Source organism: Halichoerus grypus, chromosome 4 (assembly GCF_964656455.1).
Source record: "Halichoerus grypus chromosome 4, mHalGry1.hap1.1, whole genome shotgun sequence".
Classification (NCBI taxonomy): Eukaryota; Metazoa; Chordata; class Mammalia; order Carnivora; family Phocidae; genus Halichoerus; species Halichoerus grypus.
The window spans coordinates 103,761,044-103,783,516 of record NC_135715.1 but is presented as its reverse complement, the minus strand read 5'-3'; the positions used below and the strand labels follow the sequence as shown (position 1 = coordinate 103,783,516).

Sequence of the window (22,473 nt, the reverse complement as noted above, 5' to 3'; positions counted from 1 at the left end):
ATCTCCACTCTTCCAAGCTGCTACTTGCTAAAGCAAATAATGCCAGAAATCAATTTGAGAGACTGCTGATGACAATTAACAAACCCAAGCCAAAATAATCTAATTTTATTCTCAGCCAAGACAAACTCATTATTGACTATGAGAGACCTGCTTCCTCCTAAACTGTGGTACCTTGTGGGGAAAAGGAAGGGAAATGTCTGAGGTTGTTTCAAAACAACAACGATGACCCGGAAGGGATAGTCAATGAGTTCAAATCAAATCCAAGGAAAGCTGGTGGACTGGGTGGGAAAATGGTAAAATATTCTTTAAAAACTTGGCTTTAACACACTTAAGTACTGCTTACATTCCAATCTGCCAGTAGTCTTTTTACTTGGAAAAAACGAACCCTTATAAAAGAAACTAAGAAGACTCAGCAAATAAATATCAAATCGGACTGAGTTCGAGAAATTCCAAGCAGAGTTCTAAGAATACTTTACTTATATATGACTGAGAATTCTGAAAATTATGGGATGGCAGTCTTTTTGTGGTCAGGGTTCCCAATGCAAGTAACATAATGAACACATTTATAATTAGGTAAGAATTGGGAATTAATGAATTTGGATAAAACTAAAACTCAACACACAATTTTCTTCCTAAGGAGTTGATAAAAAATTTTTTTGTTGTTGATAATACTTTCCAGGGGCGCCTGGGTGGTGCAGTCGGTTAAGCGTCTGACTCTTGGTTTCAGCTCAGGTCATGATCTCAGGGTCTTGAGATCGAGCCCCGCATTAGGCTCTCTGCTCAGCATGGAGTCTGCATGAGACGCTCTCTTCCTCTCCCTCTGCCCCTCCCCTCTGCTCTCTCTCTCTCAAATAAATAAATAAATCTTGTAAAAAAAAAATACTTTCCAAGTGGTGGAAACTTAAGACACTTGTTTTTTTTAATAGTTAAGTGCTCTTGGTGCTATAATCTTCAATTCTGATCATCTAAATGTTCACAGTAAAAAATATGTCTGAAAAGGAACTCAGGCATTTGAATATGACATCATTGACAAAATGGGTTTGTACTGAAACCAACTGAGTTGGTATATTACCCTTTAACAAACAATTCAATGTAAGCTAGCTGAAGAATCCAGAATTAATTTAGCTAAATACTTCCTTCACTGATGACATAATTTTCATATGGCTAGGAGAAAAATCAAAGGGTTACATAAATGTCAAAATACTGATCCACACTTTTTTTAAGAGGAAAAAAAAAGAGGAAGAGAAAAAAACAACTTATATTTTTGATAAGAAATTTCAGTATAAAATTCTGTAACTTTTTTTTAATCTAGAGATTTATAGATTTTTTTTTAACATATCCTAAATCCACACAGAAAATAGTGAGCTCACACTCTCTCCCTAATCTTCGAGTATAGGGAAGGTTTTATTCCCTCTCTATCATCCCTCCTCAAAGGAAAATGATTCTCAGTCCTTTAGGGCCTTGAACTACATAGCCCACCTTCTCCAATATGTTCAGGGAGATAACACTGAATGGGCTATGTTATGGACTGAATATTTGTGTCCCCCAAAATTCATATGTTGAAGCCCCAACACCTAATAGTATGGTGTTTGGAGATGAAGCCTTTGGGGGGCAACTAGGATTAGATTAGGTCATAAGGGTGGGATGGGACTAAGTAGCCTTATAAGAAAAGCGAGAGTGAGAGATATTTCTCTCTCTCCACTGGCACATACCAAGGAAAGACCACTCCAGGACATAGCAATTAGGAGGCCATCTGCAAGCCGCAAAGAGTCCTCACCAGAATCTGACTCTACTGGAACCCTAACCTTGAATTTCCAGCCTCCAAAACTGTGAGAAAATAAATTTCTGTTGTTTCAGCCAACCAGTCTATGGTGTTTGGTTATGGTAGCCCAAACTAATGTAGGTTATAAATATTAGAGCATTTTAAAGCTAGAAAGGTACACAGAGATGACTCAATCCAAGGGTTAAAAACTGGTGGCCTTTTGAATTAGCCTGCAGACTTGTTTTATAGGTGTGCATAGAATTAAAAAATACTTTAGGGATGATAACTATAATTTTACAGAAGCCCCATTACTGTCAATTGCTTCACTCCTGCCCTAATAACACATTTGTGTAGCTTGCTTCATACCTGTGTCTCTGATTTCTGTTGACTCTCTCCTTTTATACAAGAGGAAACTAAATTTCAGAGATGTAAGGTGACTTGCCCAAGTTGAAGCAAGTAATTAAAATGAAAAATGGGTCTAGAATCCAGATCTCTTGATACCCTATCTGGCCTTCTGCTATGTAAGCTAAGGCTTAGCTAACTACACATTAGTTATGCTAGTTAACGACAGCACCAGGACATGAGACTAACAAATAATTTGATTACTGAAGCATGAATGCCAGAGGAAAATATCAAGCAAAAAAAGGAGAAAGAGTCATTTATATTCCATTTTATCTATTCTTCTGCCCAGATGGATTAATTCTGAAGAAGTACATAGTAACTTTGAAGGTGAAATACCATCATTCTGGAAGTAAAGAGGCAAAGCAAAAATTTCATACTATCCTCCTTGAGCTAATTCTGTTAATATTCATTTCAAATTGAATTTAAAGCCGTTTTTGGTAGACAAATACGATAACAGAGATGACAGCAAAGGAAATAACAGAAAAAGGAAAAATAGTTATGGAAATTCTATCGTTTAATATTGTATTAGAAGAGTGAATGCATCTATTAAAATGTCTATATTTTAATTTAATTACATTATGTAATTAAATTTATAGGAAATATTAAAAATTATTTATTTAAGATTTTATTTATTTATTTGAGAGAGTTGAGAGAGAGAGAGAGAGCACAAGCAGGGGGAAGAGCAGAGGGAAAGGGACAAGCAGACTCTTTGCTGAGCACGGAGCCTGATGTGGAGCTCAATCGCATGACCCTGAGATCATGACCTGACTTGAAATCAAGAGTCAGATTCTCAACTGTCTGAGCCACTCAGGGACCCCTAAAAGTTATTTAAATATTAATGAAGTATTGTAGTTAAAATCCCCCAAAGTTTGCCTTTCAGAAACATCTTATAATATGCCACCCATCTCCTTCTGATATTTCTTCTCCTCACAATATCTTATTGATACGTAATCAGTAAAAGAAAAATTGGAGAAAAACTAGGCGTTGTTATATCTTTTTTGCAAATCTTGCAAAGATCTGAAAAAGGCAAGTAGTGATAGCTAAGGCAGGGAATTATACCATTTCAGAGAAGAGGAAACTAAGGTTCAAAAAAGCTCAACCTCAAGTCCAGCAGAGTCAACCACAAATCCATGTTTTCTGCATTCTGGTCCATATTACATATGTTGAGATGTCTCTGAGGACATTGTTTCATTAAAAATGGTCATAGACTTCAGTGTGTTTTTATAATTTTTAGTATTGATTACCTAAGCTTAAAAAATGTAATGGTTACTTAGTTATATTTTAAGCCCATATTTTCTCCATATTACTGGATTTCATATTAAGATTTCTATATTACAAGTGAGTTACTTATTCATTGCCTTATTCATTATTTCAATAAAAATATCTCAGATGCCACCTGCCTTGGGAGCTTGTATGCATTTGTGAATATGGAGTTGGAGGGTTGTGGAAAGAATAGAAACCTTAGTGTGGAACAAATCTCACCATCTAGACAGGACCTCACAGTAGAGTAGGAGAGGTGTTGTCATATGCACATGTGAAAAGAGTACATGGTGCATGACCTGTTTTCCTAGAAATTCATGGTGCCCTGGAGGGGACTGAAGGTTTTAGCAAGTGTTGAAGGTTACTACAATAGCCTATAGGTGAACATCCTCCTCTAAAATGTAGGTCTGGAGTAAATAAAAGGGCAGATTAAGGCCAGAGGCCTGTCTGTAGCATCCTGCTATCTCTGTCTGACTGCCCTCCTTCAGTGAGAGCCTATTTTGAATCCATCTACCCCCCACCATGGCTGTCTTCCTTGGAAGTATGGTGGCTTAAAGTTCCCTGTAATCTCTCTAAAATTTCACCTCCTTTTCCTCTGCTTTGATACCTTATCACTGACTCCCCTTTTCTTTAATTTAACTCTCAGGACATTTTTAGATAAGCTGGTTTTTCTAAGTCCCAACACTAAGCCTTACGAGGCCTTTCTTTTCAAATGCAACCTATCAGAGTCCTGGTCCCCTCCCTGTCAGTGGCTCACTCTACCTCTGGACTGAGTGGTGGCTGAGATCTCCTGGAGGTAGCTCCTTCCCAGGACCATGAATGATGCATACAATTTTGCCGATAATATGGGGAAGGATGTCATCCTATAGAGAGGGAATGGCATGGCTAATCAGCCCTCCTTAGGCTAAAACCTAAGGTTTATGTGGGAAATAAGGCTATAAAAACAAGCGCACACAAAATCATAGAAGACCCTAGATGCCCTATTAAGGGCTTTGGTCTCTACAGGTAATGAGGTGTGGAATTTGTTTTGTTGTTTTCAGCAGAGGAATATGTATTTTAGGATATCTGATGAATGTCCATAAGTAAAAGCCTTCTTTGTAAACAGCTGCAGGCACTCAGAGAACCCACAAATCCATACATTTATAACCAAGGACACCAATATAAATGATTCACAAAAGTTGACAACCAAATTGTGGTACTTGGAAAAGTAAAGTTACTAGAGCCACGTTGAAATCGTCACTCAATGAGCAAGTATTCATAAAGCTCCTTCCAAATGTGAGATGCTGTGTTTGGCACTGAAGGGATCCTGAGTACAAGATGGCTTAATGGGTCTACAACAACTTCTGATCACTCCTGCTTCCCTTGAACCTCCAGGTGGTGACAAGTAATACCAGAAGTAGATTAGAGGAGGTCACTGATGGTGCCAGTAGGGCTGCTTACCTGAGAGTCATTTTCCTGAATACACTCCCCTTGCTTCCTGTGAGGGTATCTTTCATAAACCATTAACAGCCTCACTATTGTTTAAGATATTGTTTCCTCAAATTAATTTGCCATATTCATCTCCAGTCTTCAAGATACATATTTTTTGTATGTGTAGTAAGTTTATATCTAAATCATCTACTGTCTACAAATTAAATCAGCCCTTAATCATCACCAAGAATGCTTTTGCAGATGCTATTATATGAGATTGAAAGGTCTGTTCTATTTTGAATAATTTTATAAAACAAGAGAAAAAGAAATAAGGTTCTTAATAGAGCCTTGGATACAATATATATATATTTATCCTCCCCCCCCCCCCCCCCCCCCGCCCCAGGGAACATGTCCGTGAGGAAATTTCAGTGGGAATCTCAGAATTTCTTTTAGGAAAAAAATGACTAAAGAGTCTTCTATCCCACAAAAGAAGTTTGCTTTACTTGTTCTCAAATATTGGAAAGAAGCACATCTCAGGACTGGTGCCTGAGGGCATCACCATGAATAAGGGAATATGTCAGGGCAAAGGCACGAGAGAATAAATGGAGAAATATTTTGCTCTAAAATGTGAATAAGTGGTAGGATTAAAATGCACACTTACAAGGGGACGTTAGAAACACAGGGTAAAGCCTTACTCTCTATTTGAAATGTTCTAACAGGTGTGAATAAGAGTGAGCTGCAGAGTAAATTATCATCACAGCTCTTCCCACAGTTATTATTACATGAGCTATTGCAATTTCATCCCTATGATGTGTCTCATCACACAACTCTTAACATTTGGGGATGGAAGATTAGAGAGGGGGGTATTGGTATTGGTCATGCATTATCCTCAAAAGAGAGACTTAGAAGGCCCTCAAAGTTAGACTGTCCATTTTCTCCAAATATCTTTTTCAAACAGAACACTCTCCAGTGGTTTTATTTAAAGTCTGTCCAGATGGTCTCAAAACTGGCAACCAGTAATGGGAAAGAGAGCCCTGAACATACTCAACAACTAAGACATTGAGGGCCCAATATTTTACTACGTGCTTGATGAAATCATTATCTAATACTTATAACAGTCCTGTACATGAGATAATATAGTCGTTGTTTGTAAATAAAACTAAAGCTCAGAAAAGCCTATCCTTTTCCCCCAAATCACAAAACTAGTAAATGGAGATGCTGGAATGTATACCGATGGCCACCAAACTTCACAGGATACGGTCACTGCAGTTATACTTAGATGCTTCCAAATGGGGAAATAGGTATTTTTGAAGCATAACAACATCTGAAGATGTTTAATTGTAAAATATCAATTTTATTATTTTTCCTTCTTTTCATGTATTTTCTTTAAGGTTGAATTTTCTTAATACCTATTAAAATCTTTTCCTGGGCATTTACCAAATTTTTCATTTAATGAATCGTATACATACAATGTCATTAATCTGTTTTGACAAATATAATTATAAGCTACGTTTCCTATGAGCACCTAGTACATTTTCAAGCCAAGCATAGCAACGTCTGCTACCAAAGAGTAAAATTATGTGTGTGGTGTGTGCACATGTGTGTGTGTATTTCTCTTAACTAGGAAGAAAGGTGTTTGATAGTACTTTAGTTTGAATAGTAGGCATTGACACTGTATCAGTTTATCTATTGATGCCTACAAACCACACAAAACAAAGGCTTACAACTACGGGTTATCTGGGCAATTCTCCTGGTGTTGCCTGGGCTCACTCATGGGACAGCATTAAGCTGGAAGATTAGCTGGAGGCTGGGCTGAGCTGTACAGAGGGAATAGCTGGGCTTCTTTTCCATGTGGTGTTACACCTGAAAGAGTGCAAGACTTCCTCAAAGGATGACAGCAGCTATCCAATAGGGCAATCTCTAATGGGCAAGCACTTGCAAAATCTATGCTTGTGTCATCTTAACTAACATCCTATTGGTCAAAACAAGTCACACAGGCAAGCACAGAGTCAATGTTGGAGGGGCTACACCAAGGACATGGATAGTAGGCTATGAGACAGATTCATCAGGAGCTATTAAAATAACACTCCACCATAGATACTTTTTTGGACTTGAAGATAGTTATCCTTTGGAAGGGAGAGTGAGCAGCCTTGTTGTTCAAGCTCCTAAAGGGATGTTATCAGATACTTGGTGTTTAAGGATTTAAGGGGAAAAGACGTCTAATTTTTAAGGTTGATTCTTAAAGAGAGAAGTGGGGGCAGGAGTTCTAGCCCATTTATTGGTGGATCATAGAATCAGTCCTGAAAGAACACATGAGGGCACGTATAGACCCAAGGGGATATGTCTGAGAAATAAAAGTACTGAGCAAAATTGGTAACCTGTGACAGGGTATCCTTGGCCAGAGTTCACACTATGGGTATAGAACTGTCTTCAGATGAAGAACCCGGGTGGCCCAGTGATACCCAGTGAAAATTAACACTACAGGACCACTACAACAGACTAGCCTTCAGCAGCAACTCCCTGTATCACTGAGTAGCCATGCCTGTAGGCTACTTTATGGATGCCCATTCTTACCCTCTTAGATGTGCATGGCAGACAACTACACCTATGATTTTCAGGAAAGAATAAGATAAGGCAAAGGGGCAAAAAAGCATAGTATGAGCTAAACATTACAGAGCATTTACTTTGTGCCAGGTACTGGTCTATACACTCCACAGCTGCATTCTATTATCATTCCTACTGTATAGAGAAAGAAATAGAAGCAAAAACAAAAAAACAAAAAGTTAATTAACTTTTCAAATCCAAGGAGCTGTATGTAGCAGAGGTAGGACTCAGAGCCAGGAAGTCTCACTCCAGAGTGTGGGCTCTGAACAATTGGTTATTCTGCCTTCATAGAGGATCAATTAATTAGAAAAATTAATGGTGTGACTATATTTACAACTCTTTGGAAAGTTCATGTTGATTTTAAAAAGCATTCATGCATTAGGAATTATCTATTAGTATGCTTTAATCTTAACCATACTTCTGGTCCCTCCCAGATCCCTGTGTCTATACAAAGATATCTGTTTTTTTTTTTTCTCAATAGTAAATGGGAATTTCTTATACTTTTCATCCTGTCTTAAGATACTTTTAGGAGAATATATAGATGTTATATCTTTACAAAAGAAATCCCTTATTCTTACTAAAGTATTCCTACTGTGATTACATAATTTTCTTCCTTGTAAAGTAAATATCAATCATACGATGTTGGTTATTTTGTAATACAACTTTGATGAGCCATTCTGATCCTCAGCCCAGCAGCATCTAAATGTCCATCCACATTTCAATGTAAGAGTTGATGGCAACTGGCTTATTTTTTATTGCTCTGGCGCCAGCAAAATAAAACCCTCCATAAGAACATGAAGCTTCTAAAAAGCATTAAGGTTTGTGGTTTTTCTTAAAAAGCATAAATATTTGAGGTCTGAAACTCATTCATGATTACTCCTTTCACAAACCATTAAAAACTCAATCACTCCAAATAAATCTATTAAAGATACTTACAGTGGGTGCTTACTAAATTTTTTTTTATTTGGTTGTTTACTTTGCCATTTCCTTGCTAGGCTGCAGTAGTCCCTTGCTCTTCTTTTTATTTAACAGTTATTTCCAATCTCTCATAACATCTGCTTGAAGCCTCACTGTTAATTTTAGACAAAATGAAAATGCATTCAGAATATTCCCTTTTGATTAGATGATCAAGTTGCAGAAATAAATGGCTGTTCAGATACCAAGAGGGACCTGAAATTCAAATTTCAATAAAAAAATAGGACTGAGTTTATGAGCTATTTTTTGAAAAATGTGGTTCCACCTTGATTCTATATTTCATAACTACAAAAAAATGCATGATTACTATAGATTTCATAATATGTTATATAACCACAAAGGCAACTGCTAAACAACCCAGTCACAGGTGATGATGGAACCTGTATGCACAACTCTTAACTTGAGGCTATTTCCTATCTGCCAGATGTATCTGTCTTATTTTATTTATATATATTATACACAAATATATTTATTTATAATTTTAGATATATACCTATAAGCATACATATTCTATATAGAGAGAGAATATAAAATACATAAATATTTATATAAATATAAAAATTGCTTGGAGATCTATAACAGAAAGAATCGAAATGTACCAATATGTTGTCTTTATACTGCTTAGCAAAGGATTTGAGTAAATGAGTATTAAAGAAAAATCTATCCAATTGGTGAAACCATGAATATAAGTTATTGGCTCTTTTCAACAGTGGGCCTACAGGTAATTTAACCAGTTTCCTTTCCTTCTTAAAAAAGGGACTTTTAAAATGGAAAGCGTCATGCATTGCACATTTACCAGAATTAACATAGCAAGAATAAAGAATTCTTTCCTGACAGCATTATTATATTCATGCATTCAACATCCAAGATCGATGAGGTTGTGGGGATGCAAAGGCAAATCAGACGCTACTCTAGCCCTTAAGAAACTCATAATATCATGGGAAACACAAATATATAAACAAATAACTATAATGTTATGTAATAAAATCTTTCAGTGGAGGTATGCACATAGCTGTCTGGAAGCAGAGGGGAGAGAGATGTTGGCTCTGCCTCCAAGGCCAGCCTTGTAGTTACAAGCAGGATCACTGTGAGAGCGAGGAGCATCAGATACCAGACCCAGGTGGAAGACTGTGAAAGCAGGCCATATAGCTGTAAGATTACCTTTTTCTAATAGTATGTGACACAGAGATTGATTTAAATGTGCTGTATTCTTTTCTGTTATAGCCACAGCCTACTAGTTCTCCTAAAATATACCTCTTTTTCAACCATGTGTAGAGTTTCCTGAGATATGTAAATAAGGATTATGAAAGATTTGAAGGGAAGCTTCTATATGGTTGAAGCATCTATTATATTCAGCAGAGTAGGTATAAGATTCTTTTATTCATATGTATTTATTTACAAGTCTTTATCTAGAAAAATGAAAAGGATAAATCCAGGTCAAATTCTTACTAGTAAAGGATTCAAAGAGTGCCGGGCATGAAAACAAACAAAAAACCCAATTTATACAGGATGTGAGGCGATCTGGAAGAATAACTCTTCACCCGTATGATTCTGTTAGGGAAATCCACGCCATCATCCGGGATAGGACAGAGTCAACAGAGACATTCCAACTTTAAGGAACAGGAGTATGGTTGGTTAGGTCAGTTAAGGATACGCAGGGAGGCTGGGATGCATGGACCACCGTCTGTACCTGTACACTTGGCCTCGCAGAGAACTGGAACAAAGGTTCATTATTGATCAGAAGCCAACAGTAACAGGAATGGTCTCACAGTACATCTGGTAACTGATGCATCTTGCTAAACTCTCAGATGAGGCCACCTATTTTTCCTGAAGTTAACGTATCATCATACTCATTGCTCAGTTTCTTTCTGACTGCTTTGCTTACTATCCACATCTCTACTTACTCCTGACTTCTTTCCAACACTGCATATCTGTCTTTAAAAAAATTGAAAATCTGAGTCAAATAGTCACTGACTAATACAGGACATCTCAACTGAGCAGATTTCCATAACTAGGCCAACTTAAAGGGTACCCAGTCTCTTTTATGGCTAACTCAACATTTCTACTCTATTGGAATAATCCCTGGAGGGGACACCAATTCTAGCAGATGTTAAACAGAGTTTATTCTGCCATCAAAAAAGCTAGTGAAGATGCATACCAAATCTACCTGTTAGGAAGTCATAATGTATATTTACATATTGAAGCCTCTATGACGTTCAAAAAGAAAACCAGTTTAACAATGATTAAAAGTAATTTACTTTAAAGATAAGACTTTATTTTTTTTTTTTCTGAACACTTTTTAGCCCTCTGCATATTTAAAAACATTCCCACAACAAGCTTAAACTTAACTCTAGTTTGGGAAGCGCTGGTCTGGTCAGCCTCAAGTGGAACTCTGCTATCCAATCCATGAGTTGTGGGTTGAATGTCAGGGACACATGATACATACTCAGCAGTCTGTGTCAGGAACCATGGTGAACATTTGCCTCAGGAGAGGGCTGCAGTCAAGAGAGGCATTTTGAATTTCGTAGATCCCAATCTAGGTAAACCCCATAAACCCTGAGACAATAATTTCAAAAACAAGACTGCTTAGATTCCCTAAGTCTGAGAAGACTGTTTCTCAACCCATGAGCTGGGTCAGGTTCTAGAAGGACCAACAAAACTAAACTGATTCTGAATGGGAAGGGAAACAAATTCCCTCCATAAAAAGCGAGACATTAAACGTGAAAACCTGTGGACTTTCACAATCAATCATGGTTCATCTCAGGCAAACTACTGGCCTATTAACTTCCATTTGGATTATGCAGGCAGATGAAAAAAGTAAGGGAGAGCAGAATGTTTATTCTGTCCTGACTGGAGCGCAGAATCCATCTTTCCTTTAGAATTATATAATTTTTTTCTCTTCTTTCCTTTCCCTTTTTAAGGTAAAGTGTTCCTTTTGAAAAAGAATAAATAATACAACCATTTAGTGTCTTGTGGCTTTAGGGAGGCTCAAAATAAAACTATCAATATTATTAAAAGTCTATCCTTAAATCTTTTAATTGGCAAATTTATCTCTAGGCTTTCCCACCTCCTAATTGTCTTCGCTACCTGTAGGTCTTCTCTTTACCTCCCATGTGCTCAGTGTCCTCATGCTCAAGTTTGACCCAGAGCCCCAGGCTACATTTTATCTATTTCCTAAACTCTATCAAGACTTATCCAGTGTCTCCTTCTATGAGAACTCTATTTTCTCTTTAGTTGGAAATTATCCCTCATATAAATGTTTGCTAAAGTTGTAACTCACTCTGCTTATGCACAGACAGTTGGGTAGTCTTTAATTTTACCAACAAATAATCTGAAGCTTTAGTGGCCAGCACTTGCCTGAGTTCTCAGAATATTGTGTGTATCTTGGTGAAAATACAGTACTTCATTTGAGGGTGATAAAAAACATTCTATCAAATGTATGACTTTAATGTTCCGTGTTAAACATAACTTGCTAATTACAAAAGTTATTAAATGACACCCCAAACTCATACCATGTTTTATCAATTGACCCTCCAATGTTAGAGTTCCTCAGGGCTTGCTCTTAAGTCTTCATCTCTTCTCACTTGACATTCTCCCATCTCTCAGATCAGCGGATCTCATCCAATCCCAAAGATTCAATTACCAATATTGAGACTAATGGTTACCAGGCTTGAATCTGCAACTCAGACCTTTCCATTCAGCTCTCATTCTCCACTAGACATCTCTGCTATTTTTTCAGAATCTTCAAACTTGACATTTCCGAAGTCCTATTAATGATCTTTTCTCCGTTCTGCTCCACTCTAGGGACTAACTCAGGGGCATCAATGCTGCCATTGCTCAAGCTGGAAACCTGAGTGTTTTCCTGGGTACTTCTCTCCATTTTACAACCCCCAGCCACTAAATCTTGGGTATTCTTGGGTATTAAAATACCTCTTCAGCACCTCCTTTTCTCTCCATCTCCACTGGTATGTCAATAATCAAATCTTCATTGGATTATGAAAACAGTCTCTTAGATGGTTTCTCTTAAACCAGTCTCTCCCCACAAAAATTTCCTTCCCCACATTGCTGCCAGAGTGATCTTTTTAGGACCTAAATCTAATCATGCCACTCTCCAACCTAACACTCTAATATGTTTCTATTGCTTTCATCATAAAATCCAGGTACACTGGCTTACAGACTTCCATATGATCCTTCTTCCCTCCCCACTGATGTAGCTTTACTTTAGGCCACTCTCTAACTCTATTACTGGCCATAATTTAGCTACTAGTTCTATTTCAATTATTCCAATGCCCTGAACAATTTCCTTACAGATAGATTTACATATACCATTTCTTTTGTTGGAAATAAACAACTCTTCTTGACCAATCAAGTTCCTTTCATCTGGCATCAATTTTACTAAACTCATTCATTTTATTCTGAACTTTTCCTTTATAGCACTTAATCAGAATAGTAATTATTTTTATTTATAAGCATTTGTCTAGTACATAACTTCACCATTAAGTTAAGAGATACACAGGGGTACTATTCCATATACCCTGTTCTCCATTCTATCCTTAGTACCTTGGAGCATAGCAAGTTATCAAAATACTTCTTTTTAAAAATAATTATGAGAAACACCTACTACTTAAAAGATCTTTTCAGTGGCACATGATAGCAATAGCACTCTTTCCAACCCCTAGTTATGGGCTTCATAGTAGAAGTATGAAAAACTTAGTCTAGCAAATTAAGATTAACAATTACCATACCTTATGATTTATCTGGGAGTTAGTGGAAAAGATAGATATTTTTAAAAAGACATTTCTCCCTCCTAATCTCTGGTAGTTCTTTTGATGTTATGACTTTAGCATATAATAGTTCTCATTGGCTTGTTATTGAGCAGGATTCTGATAAAGTATGGACTCATTTAAAAAAATGAGAGAGATGGGACGCCTGGGTGGTTCAGTTGGTTAAGCGACAGCCTTCGGCTCAGGTCATGATCCTGGAGTCCTGGGATCGAGTCCCGCATCGGGCTCCCTGCTCAGCAGGGAGTCTGCTACTCCCTCTGACCCTCCCCCTCTCGTGCTCTCTCTATCTCATTCTCTCTCTCAAATAAATAAATAAAATCTTTAAAAAAAAAATGAGAGAGAACAGAAATTTGAAATAACTATCACAAGTAACTACCTGGGTATTCAAGAGTCAAAGAAAAATGGTCTCAATAAAATGTTAAACACAGCAGGCAAGAGAAATAACCTACTTTGAAACAGTAACTGGAAGCAGAGTTTGCAATAACTATAAGTGGGTCAGACAGCTTTGCCCTCCTGGCCTAAGTTTTTAAGGAAATTGAAAAGTTCATGAATTAAAGATAGACCTTTCTAAAATATTACAAATCTATAGCTATCACCTGGCACATTATTTAACAAATTGCTAAGGATTTTCATGAACTTTGCACATGCCAGGCATGATTCTTATAAACAGCATTGGGGTACTATGTCCCAGCTGGCTTTAATCAGCTGAAATGGAATGTAATCAGCATCACAAATTAGTAATATTCCTTTTCATGATCATCTTGTTCCATAAAGAAATGACAAATGGGTAAAAATGCTGTTTAAAAAAAACCACAAAATAATGTCTCCATAGGGAACATAAGTTCGTTTGATTTGAAGATTCCCATGATTGCTTATACATGATTTCCCAAAGCAATAGACTTGAACGGACGCTTCTGAAGCCATTTTTCATTTTGATCATAGAGTCAAATAAAGGGTTTTGCCAGAGGACAAAATGTATCAGCAACCTTATCTAAATTTATCCCAGTCTGTGGAAATAGTTCACACACACACACACACACACACACGCACATTCAGGAAATTACCATCTTAGATGGCCAGAAAAATATTATTTCATAATTATTTTATGTTATTGATTTTTCAAAACTTTCAGATTTATTATCACTTTTTAAAACCTCAAGAAAAGTAAAGAACAATATCCTGTAGCCAGGGATAAACTATCCATATGCACAAATTACTAAACTTTCAAGACAATAGGAATAAAAAATGCAGCGTGTAGGTTTCAGTGCCTCGACCTTGACCGTGATTAAGTTAAACTTTTGTGCTCCACCACACCCCAAGCAAAACTGGAAAGAAGAAAAAAAAAAAAAGAAAGAAAAAAAAGCTGCATTCTTAGAGATAGGACAAGAAACTGTTCTACACAGCTCATGAAATACTACTACTGTTTCAGATAGACACTTTGATTTAATGTGCATTGCAGACAATTCAAAAATTATGACTGAGCCCTTATGTGACACACATACTCGCCACAAAGCTTGAATTACTCATTTGTTTATCTCATAAAGCATAGGCTGGTGCAACATTAGGACATTCCTAGCACACTCCATGGAGACATAATCTGTAACTGTTTAAAATGATAAAAGGCTCACAAAATGGATTGAACACTGCATATCGAAGGCATATGATTAACCGCACTCAGAAAATCAAAAACTAAAGAAAACGCACCAAAAAAACATGAGTCTGAACATCTGGCCTTGCAGTTATGGATATTGTCATTAGGCATTCAGTGGCAAACAATTGCTTCTTAGTTACTAAATCATGTTTGGCTCTTGACAACACCTTGTGTAACCTGAATCTAGATAGTCTACTGGTGACATTTTAATCATATCTTTTGTTGAGCGTCTACATCAATTGGATATCCATGAAATTTTGCACGTAGTTTTTTTTCACAATATTTTTCCTCACATGAGAGCCTTTACGATGGGTCAAATGCCTCCATATGGACTTTTCCACATTGGAGAATTAACACAAACAAAATGATTAATGGTCCAATTCAAGTGCAGCTACTGTGAAACTCTGGTCTAGAGTCCCCCTAGTAATGCTACATTTTTTGAAAATGAATCCCCTACAATTTAACAACAAAAAGAACAAATAACTCAATTAAAAAATGGGCAAAGGACTTGAATAGACATTCCTCCAAAGACACACAAATGGCCAACAAGCATATGAAAAGCTGTTCAACATCGCTAGTGATCAGGGAAATACAAATCAAAACCAGAATGAGATATCACCTGACATTCATTAGGATGGTCACTGTCTAAACCTCCCAACCCCCTCCCCCCCAAAAAAATAAAGCCAAGGGTTGGCAAGGGTATGGAGAAATAGGAAACCCTCACACACTGTTGGTGGGGTATAAAATGGTGCAGCCACTATGGAAAAACGCATGGTGATTCCTCAGAAAATTAAATATACAATTACTATATGATTCAGCAATCCTGCTTCTGGACATATATTCAAAAGAATTGAAAACAGAATCTCAAAGAGATACTTGCACACCCATACTCATTGCAGAATCATTCCCAACAGCCTGAATGTGGAAACAAACTCAATGGCCCTTGATAGATGAATAAAGAAAATGTGGCATATGCATACACTGGAATATTATTCAGCTTTATAAAAGAAGAAAATCCTGTTATATGTTACAGCTGGATAAACTTTAAGGACGCTATGCTAAGTGAAATACGTCAGTCACAAAAAGACATAGCATGATTTCACTTATATGAGGTATTTAAAGTAGTCAAATTTAGGAACAGAAGGAATGTTAGGGACTGAGCGAAGGGGGGAAAGGGGAATTGTTTATGGGCCTGATGTTTCAGATTGGCAAGACAAAAAGGTTCTAGAGATCTGTTGTACAGCAATGGACAAATAATTAACAACTCTCTACTGTACACTTAAAAATAGTTGAAATGGTAAATTCTATGTTATATGTTTTTTGCCACAATGAAAAAAGGCACTGGAAATAAAGGTAAAGAAGATAAAGGAAGGTGCACGAGCCCGAGAAGCAGCTGACAGCACCCCAGCCTTACACAGACATAAAGGGGCAGGTTCTCCTTCCTGCTCCCCATACCACACCAAGCAACTCAGAACACTTCATCAAGGCAGAGCACAGGGGTTAACTAAATTAAAAGAAAAAAAAAAGAATATGTCTTGTCAAGATGTCTTTTCTTAAACTGTTTCTTACTCTTTTCCTTTCTATTACGTATTTATTTTGCATCAGCTGAATTGCTCACATCCTAAATTTCTCTCCTAATCTCACAAACTATCTAGTACATGGGATCTCCATGTCCCCTCCTTCCCCCTGCTCTAGCCTAGATTGGCTGTTCTCTAGGTCTAATGCACTGGCATTTTTCTTTGTCTTTATTTAATTGCTCTTCTTGGTCACAGTCACTATTTTTGTGATTCCATATTCATTCTCTCTCTTTTTCTCTTTTTAAATTTTTATCTCTTACTTTGATTGAGCAATCCCTAAGTAGCATTGATTCTTTTTTTTTTTTAAGAGTTCCTTTTTTTTTTTTTTTTAAGATTTTATTTATTTGCGAGAGAGAGAATGAGAGACAGAGAGCATGAGAGGGAGGAGGGTCAGAGGGAGAAGCAGACTCCCTGCTGAGCAGGGAGCCCGATGCGGGACTCGATCCCGGGACTCCAGGATCATGACCTGAGCCGAAGGCAGTCGCTTAACCAACTGAGCCACCCAGGCGCCCGAGTAGCATTGATTCTTACATCCAGTTATTTTCCTAAATTAATTTTCATCTTTCTGAGGCACATCTTCTAATTCTTTCAGAGAGGTCTATGTCTAGAAAGCATTATATGTTTTTGTATGTCTGGTATTTTTTTAAGTTTTATTTTCTCCCACATATGAGCAGGATAGTGTGGGTTTGGCATAAAATTCTACATAACAAGTTGTTTTCCCTTAGCTCCCTGAGGATACAGCTTCATTAAATTCATGTAGCTAGAATGCTTAATCAAAAAACCAATATCAAAATCTGATTTGTTCTCAGTGTGCTTCCTCAATTAACTCCTGCTGGTAGTAGATTCTTCCATTCACTGAGTTTTCTTCCTTGCTTTGGTAATGGTGGCTTTCCTTAAATATCTGCTGACTAATAATTATTTGCATTTGTTTGTAGTTGAGATTTTCTATTGCACTATTTGATGTGTCAAAATACACCACGTGTCTGAGGGTGGGGGGTAGGGAGGGCAAGAAATAACCACTGTGGCTTGTTTTCATGTCCATTTTCAGGAGGGAGTAGGGGGCTGAATATGTAGTCAAAAAAGACCCTGGGGTTCGTCTCTGAATGGGGTACTCCCTCTTCCACTTGGGAATCACCAATTTTTCTTTTCCATCTAAGCTACTAAATATCAGGCTCCATCTGATAACATGTATCTCCATCACTGCTGCTTGACCCAAGCTGAAGTAGGGGGATACACGAGGGTCAACTTGCTTCTGTTTTGTTGGTAACTACCCATTCTTTCATTTGCCCTTAGACCATCTTCATGCTCCTTCTGCTCTTTATGGCCACCTCTTTGAGACTTGCCACATCCTTGCCTTTGTAGTGGTTAACTCCAATGTAATAATTAAAGAAATATGATTTTTTCCAACTTGTGATGTTTCTTTCCTCCACATGAATTAAGTTTTCCACCAGCTATAACACTCCTGGTCTGTCTCTTCTCATTCATTGTCCCTCCCATGGAGGGCAGGAAATTGATTGGAGTATTTGGAATAATATGGGTATACAAAATACAGCACCTTCCTTTTTATCTCATTGAAAATTGAGCCTGCATGCAGAAATCATGAGGTCTCCTCTGCTCATTCATACTATGGATGTTATAGTGGCAGTAACCACATCTCTAGAAGTGGGAAGGCCTGTCCCAGTCTGGTGTTGCCACGACTAGCTGGTAAGTCTGTTTCATTCTCATATTTGGAAGCTCATTTGTCCCTAGATATAAACCACATTCTCCAATATCAGCTTGACAAGCAAAACATTTAACTACCTGTGCCTTAACCCATTGTCTGTCTTCTCAATTCATTCAGAACTCAAGGAGGAAATGAAACACCATTTATTAGGCCATCTCAAAACCCAACGTGTATATTTGAGACCACTGCTGCCATCACCTATTAAATCCTTTATGTTAGCAATTTCTGGTCCATCAAGGACTCAATATATTTCAAAAGAATGAAGTTATGCATTAAATTATCTTTTCTATAATTTCTAAGGATATACTATAGGATATATTTGTACACTATACAAGCTATAGTATAGTATAGGATTTGTGCACTATAGTATGTGTTCAGCCTAACATCTGGAAACATACCCCTTATTGTAAAACAAATAAATAGATATATATATAGTCTAGTCCAGAGGTTCTCAATTAAGAGTGGTTGTTCTCCTCTCAGTAGAATTTAAAAATGAGAAGCATTGTGGTTGTTGCGATGACTAGGTGGTATTTGGTACCTAGGGGCAGAAAAGCTAAACATCCTGCATTGCCCAGGGCAATCCTTTACAACAGAGTCATCCTGCCCAAAATACCAATAGTGCCAATGTTGGGAACCAAAAGTTCTAACAGCCTAACACTTTGGTTATTTAGATAACTCTCCTCTGAATTCCTTCTAAAACCTTTACGCCCCTTACACATGAGTTTCAAAATATATTTCATCTAAAACCCGGAATTTTAAAGTGAAATCTGAATTTCCCTTAAACTATGCAATATGGAGAACAGATTTCAGATTTGTACCTATTTGATGGAAAGAAAACTCTGGACGTAAGAGCACAATTCAAGATAAAATATCTATAATAAAGGAAGTGATTTCATATTGACCATAAACCATAATAATACCATATAGATAGATAGATAGATATAGATATGATGCATATCTCCAATGTACCAGACACTGAACTAGTAAGTTTCTATATCAAAACAATTCTATGATGTACTTATTAGATCTTTACCATAGAGAAAAGAAAAGTAGGGTATCAGAATATCAGGCAACCTGCCAAATATCACCTAGTTAGTAAGTGGAGAAACTGGGATAAAATCCCAGACCTGTCTGATATTTTAAAAGAAGAAAAAAACCTTATTCTCTTCTCTCTAGTCAATTGCAGTCAATGCCTGGTGACATGGTTAAATTGAGGAGCAAAAAGAGAACTAAAGAGGGAGGTATGGGCAGAAAAGGAGACATGCATGTATGTAAGTGAGAAAAGTTTTCAATTAGCAATAATCGTGCCTCGGATAAACCTCATTGGCTAGGATACTGCCACTGCACAAAAGAGCATCCCTTTCTGCCTCTCCCAAAGCCACCAAAGTGAATAAAATCCTATGGCTGCTTCCTCCCATTGGTTGGTCCCTCTCCCAGAGTCACATCATGATAATCACTTGGCTCAAAATACTTTCCTTTATGACTCTCAATAAGAGACCAATTTATTAACAATAGCTGCCAGATAAATTTCCCCCAAGCCCCAAACCATAAGTGAAGAGCCTTTCTTTCTTTTTTTTTATTATATATTCGATTTAGAAATTAGGACATCCACTTTAACTCTGGGTCCCAATCCACCCCTTCACAGTCCTGTGCTTTTTTTCTCTGTTTCATCCACTCCCGTATGGCAAGAAATACTTTCTCTTGATATTCTTAGTTTTTCCTTTTCTCATAGAGTTCTGTAGAACATTAAAGAGCTTGTGCTTGTTTGCTCTTCTCTAGTTATTTTTGCATCTACCATAAACACACCTGCTTCAGTGATTTCTGGATGCACTGGCTGCTTGCCATCTGACAGGAACAGTTGTGCTTGTTTGTCTGAGCAGAAGGACTGCATTTCTAATGGCACAAGACTCCTACTGATGACACAGGTCTTAGAAAAAAAGTACCTGAAGTCAGGCTTTAATTTGTCTTCAAAAGATATTTATTCAGAAAAAAAGCTTATCCTTTGTCATTTTTTAAAAGAAAATTCAGGCTGGCACTTCCTTATGTTTCAGAGACATAGACTATAACTCCCTTGAGAGTGGAGACCTGTATCTACTATACATATTATCTTGTTGACTAAATAAAAGTAGTCAGTCGGGGATAGAATCATGAAAAAGGTAATTTCCTGATGCTAAGGGACCTTAATAAACTCCCTAAAAAACATTTCATCTCCCCAGACATGAGCTTTACTACCTTTTCTGTCCTCTTCCCTTCCCTCCATCAGCAAATGATCTCAGGATGTGCACTATACCTACAGACTCTGTAATTAAGGGAAGGATGAAGTCTTAGCATGCCAGACTGAAAAACCTCCCTCACAGCATTTTGCACCACATCCGGAGCAGATTCTTGGCTTTAATGAAGCAACATCAAATGTCATGTAAATTAATATTGTTAATTAAAAATATATGGGATTTTTAGTTTGCATTTAACTTTTCTTACTTTATAATTCACAGGCACTATAAACATAAATATTTTCTTAGTTTTGAGGATTTAGATGTATTAAGTGGCATTAAAATTAAACTAATTTAAATCAATACTAGGTATGTACAGTGGCTTGTCTCCAAGATGTCATCATCAATTTCCTCTCTCCTTTTTCTGCAGCCATTTCCCCATTGAGAGTGGTTGGTCAGGCTTCCCATTCCCCAACCTTGAATCCACTGGTCTATAACTGTTTTGATCAACAGAATACAGTAGAAGTAACAATATGTGATTTCTGAGGCCAGGTCATCAAGAACCTTGTAGTTTCCACATGGGTCCCTTGGAACACTTGGTCTGGGAGAAATTACCTGCCATGTAAAATGTCCAACTATTTTGAGACTGCTATAGTATGAGGAAGCCTAACTAGCCATTTGGATTGAATATTTGGAGAAAAAAATACCTGACTAGCCTCTTCTGTTCCAACCACTCTTGGCCAAGCTTTAAACATGTAACTAAAGAAGACTTCAGCAGTCCTATCAGCTGCCTGACTGCAACTGTCTGATGGATCCCAAGTGAAAAACACCAAGCTAAGAGAGCCAATCCCTAGAAGTATGAGAACTAATAACACTGCAGTGTTATTTTAATCCACTAAGTTTTGGGTTTGTTACATAGCATTATATAACCATAACAGTGGCCATAAGAATATATTTTTTCCTCTTTAAAATATGTTATAATAAGCCAACATGAAGGCTCTCCCAATGGCCAAATCGGGAACAATATGAGCAACAAAATAGTGATAGTAATGGATTATAATTCATTTAACAAAATAATTATCCATGATATAATATATACATATTATATATTAACATAATATTTATTGTATATATGATCCATAATATAAATAGTTGAATAAACTGGTTGGTGGAGAAGAGACAATTCTTCCTATCAGTAGTATTCAAATGAATAAATATAGTAAGAATGATGGAAATAGAAAATTACCACTTGACAAATGTTACCTTTATGAATTTTGCTAATTAGAATCATTGATGGTTGCTAAAATTAATGGGCAAAAGAATGAGAAATGGGATATTTGTATAGTCTCAAAGTAAATTCCCACAAAACACTAGTTACAAGAGAAAAATAGCCACTTCACAGTGGAGAAGCCTGACAGATAGCACATTAACAAAGTGATCAAAATTAAGCTGTAAGACATGTTGATATCAGGCAACTCCTGATTTGACACCATTTTTGCCAAAAAGATATGAAGTCAACCTAAAGAAAAGCGTCAGACAAACACAACCTGAGAAACATACTACAAAATAAATGATGAGTGATCTTCACAATTGTCTGGGTCATGAGAGGGAAAAACTGAAGACTCAGTCCCTGATTGAGGGCAATGAAGGCAACATGACAACTAAATGCTAATCTCTGGAAAAACTAATCCTGGATTGACTCTTAGATGAGAAAAACAAAGCAAAACAAAAATCAAAATTCATGGGACAATTGGTGAAACCTGAATAAAGTCTGAAGATTACTAGTAGTACTATATCACTATACTTTCCTGGTTCAGATAATCACATTATTATTTATATGTAAGATGTTAACAACAGTGAAAGCTGGCTTACAAATAATCAGTGTAGTATTTTGCAACTTTTTTTCAGGTCAAAAATTATCTTAAAAAGAAAATAAATATAAAGCTGATACATAAAAAAGACTGGAGCGGAGGAGGATTTGGTGTGACCTCAAAGATCTTCATTTTATTCTCAAAGAACAGACATTTAAATGGTTATTTATTTATGTAGAGAGCTTATGCGTGAGCAGGAGGGGAGGGATAGAGGAGAGCGAGAATACCAAGCAGGCTCCACTCT

General features: G+C 37.0%; 1 protein-coding gene and 1 pseudogene across 1 annotated transcript in view; both read right to left on the bottom strand.

Annotated features, from left to right (window-relative positions):
* Positions 1–22,473, bottom strand: part of THSD7B (thrombospondin type 1 domain containing 7B) — a 568,319-nt gene that overhangs the window by 248,622 nt on the left and 297,224 nt on the right. The window lies entirely within an intron of this gene.
* On the bottom strand, positions 19,419–19,501 carry LOC118530027 (U4 spliceosomal RNA; annotated as a pseudogene).